We start from the raw sequence: 13,277 nt of genomic DNA on the forward strand, positions 1-13,277 counted from the left end.
TTGAGATTTGGCTGAGGTTTTATGATGTTATGACGACGATGTGTGTTACGCTGTTGCAGTATGTTTATGATCAATAAGCTGATGCTATATGAGGATTTTGATTATGCTATGTATTTATTATGATGAAATATTGAAGAAGTGTCGACAAATATGTATATGTGTAATAAGGTAAGGAATAATGAGTAGTGGTTCGGGACTCTGACTTGTGAAAAAGTTTGTTGGAAACCAAGAATCGTACTTTAATAGTTATGAAATGTGTCTAAATGCATGAATGTATCACAATGCCGACGAATATATTTTTGGACACTGTTATATTTATAGGATTTTGTTTCTACAGATTTGCAACGCAAATTCTCGAACCGTGAAATTTTTATATGAGGCTGTCACAGTAGTGCAAACTGGTGTCATAAATATTTCGGTAAGAAAGCCAAGTGACCTTGACGTAATGCGTCGTGAGCGGCCAGCTGTATCAGACGCCTGGAGAAAAAGCCATTAGTGTGTGCCTTTTCAGAGGCACAGGTAAAAAAAAAAGAGGGAGGCCATTATCCTCACTATTGACATTCCTTTGTAGAAAGCATCGTAAATACGACACCCTCAAACTTGAAAACATGATTACACTGTACAGTTCTTAATTTATGATATATACTGAAATGAAATGATGAGAAACATTTCATGTCTATTATCTTGCTAGTTGAAAGATTGTTTACTGCATTATGAAATGTCATATGGCTAGTGAATGACGTTTCACACCTTGCTTTGCCTATTTTGTTTAATATCTAGTTCCTAGCTGCACTGCAGCATTGGTTAAAATGAAATTTTATAGATTTACTAATATAAATATTTTATGCCTACAGATCCAGTAAAAAATAACTTTATGATGGATGTACTCAAAAAAAAAAAAAAAAATGAGGGAGCACAAAACGACATTTCCACTTCACAGGAGTTGCATCCATAATTTTGGTCAGTGACTTGGTAACTTTTCAGCTAGAGAAAGTTACAGTGATGCATCACTCTAGTGTTAAGATGTGACATAGGTATTAAACATGGCCATTTTAACTGTAATATTTTTTCTGCTTGAGCTTTCTCATGTTTAGATATAAGTTATTGCATGTGCTGCTGCTCTTTGCCAGGCATAATGTTACTGGATTTGACTTTGTATTACTCTGTTAAGCCAGTTTTACTACTGATTTACTTTTGTTGTTTGCTGCACATTGCCTTATATTAGCTGTAATATTGCAATTGCTTTGCTAATTTCTACAATGCTGCTTGCTTCACCATTTTCCATTTTTTTGTCATTGCTGTTTGTGTTAATTTGTTATGTGCTGCTGCATTGCCTCGTCCCTTAGTATATATATATATATATATATATATATATATATATATATATATATATATATATATATCTGAGCTCAGTAGATTTAAGTTAGCTTAAAATGGAGTAGGCTATATAACAGAACGAGTTGAGATGAATTGGAAGAAACGCATTGAGAAGCTATAAGAATATGGTTCGGCCAAAAAAAATATTTTGAGAGGATATGAACAAAAAAGTAGAGTTTAGAGACAACAAGTTTAGGTAGGATTTTCTTGGAAATAAATGTGTAAGATAATGGAAAATAAATAATGAGGTAACAAATATGTGAACATATAAATACAGAAAGCATGCTTGGATAGGATGTTTTGATGATAACAAATGTTGAAATAAGACGAAAGATGTATGGAATGAAGTTTTGGGTTGGACTGCAGTACCAAATGTTACACTGAAAACGAACCCTGTCCTTTCCATTGTGTCATCCCCCTATGTGTTTGTGTACCCTTGTGTATGTGTTTTTCCGTCCTTATGTGTTTATCTGATGAGAGTTATGTTGTAGAATTTTTCTGATAATATGCTATTTACCTTGTAAAGATGTTTAAACATTATTTGTTCTGTTTTGTTTTAATACTCATGTATGACGTTGATGTTTCAAAAGTTATTCTGATCTTTTATGTAAGTACTTATGTCATAATTCCTGTAACACTGATGTATATGTATATTTTTATTCTTTTGTAAAGCCTGTGTTACTACAAATGTTATCTGTACTGTTATGTTCTTTAATACCTTTGTAATTGCATTCTTATGTTATAAAATTGTAATTGACACCAGTTCATCATATTATTAACTTGTAAGTTACATTTCACTGCACATGTTTCTGTTGGTCATAGTATATGGACAATATGTGAGAAGTACGGACTGATAGTGTTTGCACGTTGTTCATAATTCAGCAAGGGACTGGATAAAAGCATTGCTGGTTCGAAGGACATTTCAAAAAACATTTTGTGAGTGCACAAGTGGTGGTTCATGAACTTGCTATATTATCCGCAAGACTCTTGAATGGTGATTGTGCACCAGCACAGTCAAATACACTCCTGGAAATTAAAATAAGAACACCGTGAATTCATTGTCCCAGGAAGGGGAAACTTTATTGGCACATTCCTGGGGTCAGATACATCACATGATCACACTGACAGAACCACAGGCACATAGACACAGGCAACAAAGCATGCACAATGTCGGCACTAGTACAGTGTATATCCACCTTTCGCAGCAATGCAGGCTGCTATTCTCCCATGGAGACGATCGTAGAGATGCTGGATGTAGTCCTGTGGAACGGCTCGCCATGCCATTTCCACCTGGCGCCTCAGTTGGACCAGCGTTCGTGCTGGACGTGCAGACCGCGTGAGACGACGCTTCATCCAGTCCCAAACATGCTCAATGGGGGACCGATCTGGAGCTTTTGCTGGCCAGGGTAGTTGACTTACACCTTCCAGAGCATGTTGGGTGGCACGGGATACATGCGGACGTGCATTGTCCTGTTGGAACAGCAAGTTCCCTTGCCGGTCTAGGAATGGTAGAACGATGGGTTCGATGACGGTTTGGATGTACCGTGCACTATTCAGTGTCCCCTCGACGATCACCAGTGGTGTACGGCCAGTGTAGGAGATCGCTCCCCACACCATGATGCCGGGTGTTGGCCCTGTGTTCCTCGGTCGTATGCAGTCCTGATTGTGGCGCTCACCTGCACGGCGCCAAACACGCATACGACCATCATTGGCACCAAGGCAGAAGCGACTCTCATCGCTGAAGACGGCACGTCTCCATTCGTCCCTCCATTCACGCCTGTCGCGACACCACTGGAGGCGGGCTGCACGATGTTGGGGCGTGAGCGGAAGACGGCCTAACTGTGTGCGGGACCGTAGCCCAGCTTCATGGAGACGGTTGCGAATGGTCCTCGCCGATACCCCAGGAGCAACAGTGTCCCTAATTTGATGGGAAGTGGCGGTGCGGTCCCCTACGGCACTGCGTAGGATCCTACGGTCTTGGCATGCATCCGTGCGTCGCTGCGGTCCGGTCCCAGGTCGACGGGCACGTGCACCTTCCGCCGACCACTGGCGACAACATCGATGTACTGCGGAGACCTCACGCCCCACGTGCTGAGCAATTCGGCGGTACGTCCACCCGCCTCCCGCATGCCCACTATACGCCCTCGCTCAAAGTCCGTCAACTGACATACGGTTCACGTCCACGCTGTCGCGGCATGCTACCAGTGTTAAAGACTGCGATGGAGCTCCGTATGCCACGGCAAACTGGCTGACACTGACGGCGGAGGTGCACAAATGCTGCGCAGCTAGCGCCATTCGACGGCCAACACCGCGGTTCCTGGTGTGTCCGCTGTGCCGTGCGTGTGATCATTGCTTGTACAGCCCTCTCGCAGTGTCCGGAGCAAGTATGGTGGGTCTGACACACCGGTGTCAATGTGTTCTTTTTTCCATTTCCTGGAGTGTATTTAGTGAGTTAATGCATTTACTGTAATTAGCGATTGATCTGTACTGTAACTTACAGTACAGCCTAAAGAGAACATCCAAAAAGAGACCGAGTTATCGTCCCACGATCGTGATGTATAGCCTACTCGAGATTGTAACTGTGGACTTCCATGCCTCTAGGGAACAGTAGCACAACACGCGTCGACCGCAGTGGCAAGCGTTTTCCGCCCCGTCATGCCATCACACGGAATTAGCATTCACATCTGAAATGGTAGCCGCTTGCGACAGCCAATGACAGATTGTAGCAGGGGCATGGCTGCGGAACCAATCAAACCCGCTTAACAACTGGATTCTCGGGCAGAAGTTGATGCGCCGACATAAATCGAAGTGGCAAGTTATATTGTGTAGATCCGGTAGTTTTAAATACATCCATGCCGTCCGTAGATAGTACATTGAAGACTTGCAAAGTGTACGGCCGTTCAGGCGATGAACAGTATTTCGAAACCATACGAATAAACGACGGCATTGAGTGAAGTACCCAATTATTGATCTTATTTTCTTTATTACGTGCTCTTTCAGACGGATAATTGTATATGTTTACTTGTTTTGCCGACCTGAGTGGCTGTGCGGTTCTACGCGCTACAGCTTGGAACCGAGCAACCGCTACGGTTGCAGGTTCGAATCCTGCCTCGGGCATGGATGTGTGTGATGTCCTTAGGTTAGTTAGGTTTAATTAGTTCTAAGTTCTAGGCGACTGATGACCTCAGAAGTTAAGCCGCATAGTGCTCAGAACCACTTGAACCATTTATTTGTTTTACTACTATTACATTTGATGAACTGCTCCTCATGATTGCTGCTTCCGTTACGCGAAAACCGATCACTCCAGAGCAAAAAGTCTTGCCGTGGCGCTCAGGCACATAAATTTGCATTACTAATAGTTTACGGTCGCAGTTTTTTACAGTTATAGTACGCTTATTTTATGAATTAGAAAAGTGTGTATCGCTGCAAAATTTTCAAAACTGCTTCCTCGCGTTTGTTATACGATAATCATGTATTTTCGAGTCACTGCGTCTTTTACCGATATAATCAATTAAGAAGTATGTTATTCCACTGCACCTTACAAGCACTATTAGTGAGACGAATCCTGTGTCAAGCTATTGCACCTTTGGTTAGCTAGAATGATAGCTTAGCTGATGACTACTTATTCCTTTAACACAGTCTGGCACACATCGTGTTTGCTATGTATGTGTCATACATCCCATTTACTATAAACAGACACAAGCTGACGAAAATTACAAATGGAAGGTCGATACTATGTACTGCCTCATGCAGAAATACGTACTTGTATCAAAGAGTAAGGAAGCTCGTGTGACTACTTTAATCGTAGTCTAGGGGTAGCGTCTGAAACTACTAATCAAAATGTGTTGAGTCGCGAGCCCTTTACCACCCACTGCTTAAGTTTTGAATACTGGTTATCAGCAATAACACTCGGAGACTTCCGCTTTAAGAAGTCACCCTCGTTCTGCCAACTGACTTATCAAAGAGGGTGGACCAGCGGAAAGAGTTTCAGGACACTGACTTGCCCTTGGGAAGAGAAACTGCCCTGAAAAGGTCGATCAGCAATGATCAATGACACGAGGATGCAGAACTCAATGGGAACCATTCCATTAAAAACACATAAAGAGTATACACGGAATATGCGGCCTGTAACTGAAATAATGTCGTGATCGTCTCTCCACTGGCAAGAGATTCCGAAAAAGTTCCCCATTCGCATATCCAGACTGCAAAGTCGGAGGTCACTATGAGAAAAGGATTGAAATCCAACGACAGGATAACATACTACTTGATGAAGCGTAAAATGTCAGAAGTTTGAACTTGGTAGAAAAGCTAGAAAATCTGAAACGGGAAGTGCAAACTCTAAGGAGAGAATTAAACGGTATAAGTGAAGTGACATGAAAACATGGTAACGACTTCTGGTCAGACGAATGTGGGCTAAAATCAACAGGAGCACAAAAAGATGTAGTCAGAGTAGGGAAGTGGGATGGAGAGTGAGTTACAGTGACAGAGATATTCTCATCAGCTTCGACAGGAAACCAACTCCGACGATAGTTCAGGTATTCATGCCAAAGTCGCAAGCAGCAGATGTAGAGTTAGTGAAAGAATATGGGATATTGGACAGGTAAATTTTTGCCGTAAAAGGAGATGAAATAATACTTGTACAGGATAGGAATGCGGCTATACTGGAAGGAACAGAGTAAAGGGTTGCGTGAGAGTATGTGCTTTTGAGTAGGAATGAGGGATGAAGCATTCTAATTAAATTTTGAAATACATTTCAGGTGGTAATAGCAAAAACTCGGTTCAAAAATCGCAAGAGGAGGGCGTACACAGATGAGCCAAAACATTATGACCATCCGCTTAATACGGCGTTGTTCCACTTTTCAGACATAATAAAATAGATATTCTGATTGGTATAGACTCTACTGGTCCTGGGCAGGATTCCAGAGGTATGCGGCACCAGATGTCTACACATAGGTCAAGAAATTTCTGGGAATAACAGAATGATAGTTTACTGGCACGCATATGGCGCCAGATATATGTTCCAATGGATAGGTATGAGGCACATTTGCTGGCCAAATGTAAGTTCACTAGAATGACTCTGCAACCACTCTAGCACGATTCTGACTTTGCAACACCGACCGTTATCCTACCGGAAGATCGACGTACGGGGAGACTTCAAGCAGGTGGTTAGCAATAATGTTCACGTAGTTCAGTGCCGTTATGACGTCTTCGTTACTACCACAGATCCCATGGACGCCCAACTCTATGTACCCCACAGCATTATTCTGACCACACCGGCCAGACATCGACATGGTATAACAGGAAATTCAAATTGTTCAAATGGCTCTGAGCACTATGGGACCTAACTTCTGAGTTGATAAGTCCCCTAGAACTTAGAACTTCTTAAACCTTACTAACCTAAGGACATCACACACATCCATGCCCGAGGCAGGATTCGAACCTGCGACGGTAGCGGTCGCGTGGTTCCAGACTGTAGCGCCTAGAACCGCTCGGCCACCCCGGCCGGATAACAGGAAATATCATTCATTCGTCAGGCGGCACATTTCTATTGACAGAGATGCTGTGCCCACTGCAATCAAAACTAACGATGTCGTTAGGTCAACACAGGAACACATAGAGGTCGTGTAATGTGGAGCTGCACATTCAACAATGGCCTTTGAACACTGTGCTCTGAAAAACTTGCTCCTCCATCAGCATTGTATTCTGTCGTCAGATCCGCCATAAATCGTTGCCTACCCTGGATTTCGCAGTGGGTGGCCTCTACGTTTTGTGACGAGATGTCGTCGTCCAATACCTTGCCACCTGCTCGTTATTTCACCATCCTTGAACCACTTTGCATAGGCGCTCACGACAGTAGTACGCCAACAGGCGACCAGCTTCTCCTTTCCAGAAATTCTCGTTTAAAGGTGAAGTGCCACAATAATGTGCCCTTTATAAAAACCATTTATGTCAGTGGATCATCGCAATTGTTACCAGTGGTTTCTCTGCAGCACATTAATCTCTCCGCCGCTTATGTGCTTCCCTTACAGAGTCATGTTCCCGCAATACCACAAGAAATCATTCAGAGTCACAGTGGGCAGTGGTCATACAAAACGTTTAGGCTCTGGAGTGAATATTTGGAAATGACCCGTAAACAGGAGGTGGTTCAGGCTGGATTACAGCATGGTCAAACAAAGATTTCAAAATCGAATATGGAACTGTAAGGCGTATCCAGGTGCAAATATAGAGTAAGATCACAATTTAGTAATTAAGCTTAAGGCAATCGTCCAGTTTGGAAGGAGGTGCGATACTGAAGTATTGAGGAATGAAGAGACGCACTAGTTCCCTGAGGACGTGGACACTGAGACACGAAACATAATACTAGGTAGTTCAGTTGAAGAGCAGTGGAGATTCCGAAATGTGCTGTCACAGATACTGGAGAGACAAGCATGTACAAGGAAGGTGCCTACGAAGAAACGTGGGGTAACAGATCAAATACTCCAACTGAGCCGGCCGGGGTGGCCGAGCGGTTCTAGGCGCTACAGTCTGGAACCATGCGACCGCTACGGTCGCTGGTTCAAATCCTGTCTCGGGCATGGGTGTGTGTAATGTCCTTTGGTTAGTTAGGTTTAAGTAGTTCTAAGTTCTAGAGAACTGATGACCTCAGAATTTAAGTCCCATAGTGCTCCGTGCCATTTGAACTTCAACTGATCGACAAAAGAAAGAAGTACGAAAACGTACACGGAAAGAAAGGAAAACATCAGTATTAATGTCTTATGAATGAAAGAAATGTCATATATCGTGCAGATAAGTCGAAATGGTTACATGAAAGGTATGAAGAAATCGAAAATGAAGTGATCGCCAGGAGGATTGATTCACCATATAGATAAGTCAAAAGAACCTCCGCTTGAAATTAAAAGGAAAGCTGGTAACATTAAGAGTGCAATGGGAATTTCACTGTCAAATGCAGAAGAGAGAATTGTCTGACGTGGTATAGATTCGACAGGTAGAACATCTAAATATTAAAGTCAGAATTTAAAAGAACTGAGATCGAATAAGGCAGAAGGGACTGATAACATTCCATTGGGATTTTTAATGTTATCGGGGGAAGCGACTAACAAAGGACTCTTCAAGTCAGTGTGTGGGATCTGCGAAACTCGCAACATGCTCTCAGACTTCAGATAAATATCATCCACACAATTCAGAAGACACCTAGCGGAAATTGGTGTGGAAAAATATCCCACAATCAGCTTGATAGTGCTTGATTCCAATATTCTTATGGGAATAATTTACAGAAGAAGAAATCTGAGAATCTGTTTTGTGACGATCCGTAAGACTTTGGAGTAGGTTAATTCACAAGGGAGGAACTTTGGGGTTCATATCATAATGGCAGAAAGACTGCTGAGAAATCAATACACGGTTTTTCGACCTACAAAAAGAGTTCGACAGTGTAAAATAATGCAAAATGTTTAAATTCTGAGAAAAATAAGCTTCAGCAGCAAGGAAAGGCGGGTAATGTACAATACATACGAGAACGAGGAGGAAACAATAAGTTTGAAAGACCTAAAACGATGTGCTCAGATGAAAAATGTAAGACTGGTATGCAGTCTGAAAGGTTCAAGAATGGGATTAAAATTTAAGGTGAAACGAAATGAATAATATGATTCGCTGATGACATTGCTGTCCTTAGTGAAAGTGAGGAAGAGTCACGGAATATGTTGAATGGAACGAATAAGCTAATGAGCGCTGAATATCGACTGTTGGTAAATCAAGGAAAGACTATAGTAATGAGAAGTAGCAGAAAAAAGAACAGCCTGAAACTGATCGTATTTGTGGATCTCGATGTAAACGAAGTTAATGGATTATGCTACCTACGTGGCAAAATGATCGATGATGGACATAAAAAGGAGACTAGCACAGAAACAGAGGGCACTGCTTGCCAAGAAAAATCTACTGGTATCAGAGTCCTTAACATGGGAAGAAATTCCTTATAATATGAGTTTGGAGCACAACACTGTATGATAGTAGATTTTAGACAGTGAGACACCCGGGACATAAGAGGATCGAAGCGTTTGCGATGTATTCATACAGAATGATGTTGAAAATTCAGTGGATTAGGAATGAGTTGTCGCCTTGTTAGGGTACGTAATGCACTCTGGCATACGTCCAAACATGATCGTGGTCTAGATGTTATGGTGTGGCGAGTCATGATGTTGCATGGGCTTAGTAACCTCCAAATCGATCACGGTATTCTCACCGGTCAACCTTACTGTGACACTGCGCTCCCTCCCAGTGGGCGTCTTTCAAGGGTGCTTTAGGCCGAGACTTCATTTTTATGAATGACAATGCCTGACCGCATCCAACAAGGCAGGCGGGCGAGCTCTTAAAATGAGAGGATATTCGGCAAATGAATGCGCTGCCTGTTCACCCGACTTAGATCTCATCGAGTACGAACGCGATGCTTAGGAGAGAAGCATTGCAGCACGTCCACATATACCAAAGTCCATCCAGCAGCCCTCAACAGTACAAAATGCTTATTTATCAAGTTTTTGGCCAGCACAAGATCATTATGCAGGGCATCCATCGCTGGCCATGGTGATTATACACCCTACTACGCACCATGTGTCACATTTTTCCATGTCCTGGGGGCCATCATGAATAGTGGTGACGTGTCTTAGAAAATGAGTATCATTTCTGTTCGTCTCATCGTGTATTACTTTCAATTACCTTGTATCCTACTGTAGCAGTTGTTTTCACGTATGGTCAAAGTTCCATCTAACTATGTTACTTGGCATTGACACGTCATGTGAAAGCTACTTTCGTCCGGAAGTTTTGCACGCCAGTGTATTATATTTATCATATGAGTGTGTCACATAATTTACCTAAGCTCAAACGTCGTACGTGTCTATTTTAACAGTCCTGTTATCACTTTAAGGACAAATGAGGTGTTGGACTGTAAGTGGAAATAAATAATCTCGCTATTATGAAGAATATTCTATGGAGTACTCTCTGTAGGCAACTGTAATTGGATTCTGTGCCGTTGGCGTTGTTTTCCATCCAAAACCTCACAATGAATTTTTTTTGCTGCAGTGTGAGGTAAGATATGTCGTAGGAATTAATGGGTAGTTCAAAGAACATAAAATCATGTTAATGGCTTACATTTATATTGTTCTAGTCTTTTGTGTGGAGAAATCTTTAGAAGTTACGCATAAGGAGTCAATGTTCTTGCGGATGCCTTCGTGTTCGAAGCCATAAAGCTTCCATGCATGAAGCTGTTATGCGGGCTGGCTATGAAGCGGATGTGACGAGAACGATAATGAAAACTCGTCAGAAGAGTAAGGGCCAAATAAGTCAGTACGCATTACTTACAAATGGTATCAGGAACGATACGATGTTTGAATCGACTATTCATCTCCTGCAAACACTATCATACAATACAGTATCTGTCCACCTATTTCTCTTCTCGTTAATCATATTATGCGTGGAAGAGTTGTAAGATTATATTGGTGTTTATATTGTTTAGTCCCACCCGCATTCGTCATTTTTCATCTACTTGCTGTACGACTGTACAATACCTGTCTTAGTCCATTATCGATTACCAATATTTTACACAAAACACATCGATTGCACATTATACAGCAAAAGTGTCTGCATCGGTGTCTACTTAAATAGCATCCACAGTTACTGTGCGTATGAGTGCAGATATATTTCTCATAAAACTGAAAACACCAGGCCATTTACTACATATGTACGTTGAGTTTTTGAAACACATATTTCACATTTGTTAAGACTCAACATATACGTTGTGACTGCACAATGTTTAATTTTTGGGCTTGTTCGTTTCCTGCGTACTTTGAACTTATTTACCTAGACGATTAAATGACGATATCAAGTTTATGTACACGTATCACAATGCCACCTGGCATTATTGGCATTAAAATCATTTACGGGGGGGGGGGATAAGCGGTATGTAACCGAAAAATATTTCCACTGGGTGAGGGTTCAAATAAGGACCAAAATCGGCAACAGTAGTTAAAAAGCAATGTGATTTTCGTGTCAAAACATTTTCTTAGTTTCATATCGCAAGAGTTCATCGGGTACGAGTACTTCAGTAGTAGTAGTAGTTTTATTCGTCCGTGAATAACTTTTACATGGTATTACAGTTTCAGAGTCAAAAATAATGTACATTTACAGACATTTAAATCATCATAGGTCTCCTTAGACAACGATGGGACAATTGTTGGAATAAGCCTGTCATTCTCCAGACGTAATTAGAGAAACAACAGCTTAAATCTTGATAGAAGGATGGTGATTAGAGCTTCCTCCTGCAGAAAACACGATCTGTCTCCTAACAACTCTGCAGTCTCGCTTAATTTACCAATAGTTTGCAGTACTGTTATGTTTGTACTATCTTGGAAAGCACACATGAAAATCTAAAAAGATGGTTTTTCACGGCTTATTCACCACTTAACACAAATAGATGAAAACACGTAACGCACTAACAGCTGACGAAAGGACCGTGACGATATATTCTGGTTTCCATTTCGAATGCCGTAACATCCATTTTTAATGTCTGTATAGTTGAATCAGCATCCCTTCACAATGACTGATATAAATAGGGTAACTTAAGATTATCTGCTAGGTTCTCAATAGACAAAAATGTTATAACAGGAAAATATGTTGTGGTACTGAAAAGCTACTTTATTATTCTTCATACAAGTTTCACATTCAGATCTAAGTAGCATAAAAACTATAACTTAGGAAGCCAATTTAATAAAATCATCATAAGACAACCTTGCTCCAGAATCCCTTTTTCAAGAAGTGTCTTTATTTTTCCATTTATTATATCAGTCAAATGAGAGGATTATTTCTGTAACAAGGTATCACTCTACATATATTTTACATACTTGTCCAGTTGATCTTACATTCCGTCTGTAGAGACGGTGAAGGTCGTTAAGTATTAATCCACCCTTTGCTTCCGGAAGAATGCAATTAGTATTTAGGAATTTGTTTCATTCACTGCGTTCATTAACTGATGATAACAGCACCACTTTATCGATGTTGAAATATTCGTCATACTCTAACCAGTTCAGCCACATAGTAAATCTCATTTACATGAGCTTACTATTTTGGGCATAAAAGTGTACCCCATATTTATTCCGTAAATTCATCAGGCAATCAGTACCTCAACAGTGTTTCCCGTTTCCCCTATATGCCTCTCAGAACAGCAAATTCACAGAAACTTAGGTGACGTCTGCCAAACATCAGTGAAGGATTTTCAGTCCTTCATAAGGCTCTCGGTCAACTGATGGCGCCAGCTGTTGATGACAAACAATATATCTCAATTTAGCCAAACGGGCGAGAATTTATGCGTAAAGAATCTAGTGCGGCGGTCGTCGTCATATAATGGCATGCTACAGCTTCTGAAAGCTGTCAGACCGTGCCCTCCAATCCTTTTACGCAGAATGGCAAGTAGTGTCCGGTCGTTATTTGTTTAGGATACATGACAAAATCGAGCAGGGGTGGAAAAATATCACTCAGTGTTTTGTGATCAGAAATACTTTCACAAACGTCCCAGCAAACGCAAGTGTCACAAGAACGCACACATGATGAAATAGCTAAGTTTTAAGTCTTACGCTTATCACGTGCCGGAGATGACTTTGTCACCCTGTGCTCGAGCATAGTAGTTATTTTAAATTATGAAACAGTTATAATATTGGAAATTTCCTAATTTCTTTATGGATCGTCAGCAACTGGTTAGCGGTCCAGGTACTTAGTTTACAATCTTTGAATAAAGGTTGAATTTACATGTTAAACGTTCGGTTTAAAAGTGTAAATACATAATAAAACTGCCAAAATAGGCATGTTATTTTGTGCTGTTTGCCTTTGACGAACGAAACGAGTGGACAGAAATTACAAAT

This window comes from Schistocerca serialis, chromosome 4 (genome assembly GCF_023864345.2).
Source record: "Schistocerca serialis cubense isolate TAMUIC-IGC-003099 chromosome 4, iqSchSeri2.2, whole genome shotgun sequence".
Lineage (NCBI taxonomy): Eukaryota > Metazoa > Arthropoda > Insecta > Orthoptera > Acrididae > Schistocerca > Schistocerca serialis.